The sequence below is a fragment of the Microtus ochrogaster genome, chromosome 24 (assembly GCF_000317375.1).
Source record: "Microtus ochrogaster isolate Prairie Vole_2 chromosome 24, MicOch1.0, whole genome shotgun sequence".
Lineage (NCBI taxonomy): Eukaryota > Metazoa > Chordata > Mammalia > Rodentia > Cricetidae > Microtus > Microtus ochrogaster.
In genome coordinates this window covers 23,950,473-23,951,300 of record NC_022024.1, presented here as the reverse complement: position 1 = coordinate 23,951,300, position 828 = coordinate 23,950,473, and positions in this window count along the sequence as shown.

Here is an 828-nt window from a genome sequence, read left to right as displayed (position 1 = left end):
AGAGAGAGAGAGAGAGAGAGAGAGAGAGAGAGAGAGAGAGAGAGAGAGAGGAAAAAAAGTTCTGTTCTGTGAAAGTTCACTGTCTCTAAAGTCCCAGAGAACTGGATCCTGAGACATCTCCCTTAGTTATCTGGTAGTTGATGCTGGAAGCTCCTCAGCGGGGGTGAAGCCTGCAACTTTGGTTCCTTTCCACATGACCTAGATTTCCTCACAGTAGGGTGGCCAGGTTCCATGGATAAAATCCCAGTGAGAACACAACGGGGGAGCTGTGTTAACTTTTATCACAGGGGCCCAGGAGTCGCTTCTGACGTTGGAACCCACCTTTTGATGGAAGAGGACAAAGTCTGGGAGGGAGCAGATGCGATGGGGTTGCGTGGCTGCCATTCTTGGTCAACACAGCCTGCTGTGTCTTGCATGAAATGGTTTGAATGCCAGGCTGCAAGGAGCAATCGTGAGCTCCCACTGAGTGAAACCTAGGTCATTTAGCTGGATTCCTCTCACTGTCCTACCTTGGCTGACGACAGAATTTCCAGCTACTGCCTTAGCTCTTGTTATTTTACTTCCCCCCCTTCTCTAAAACAAACAGTGGAGTAGTAATGCCATTCAAATATCTTTCAGATTGCTTCTCAAAATTAAAGAATTATTTCAATCTTTTGTTGCAGAAATGTATATATATATATGTGTGTATGTGTGTGTGTGTGTCTTGTGTGTCATGGCTTGTGTGTGCAGGACAGAGGACAGCTGGCAGGAATTGGTTTTCTCTTACCATGTGAGTCCTGGGAGTTGAACTTAGATCTTTAAGGTTGGAGGCTGTTGTAGGATATTATT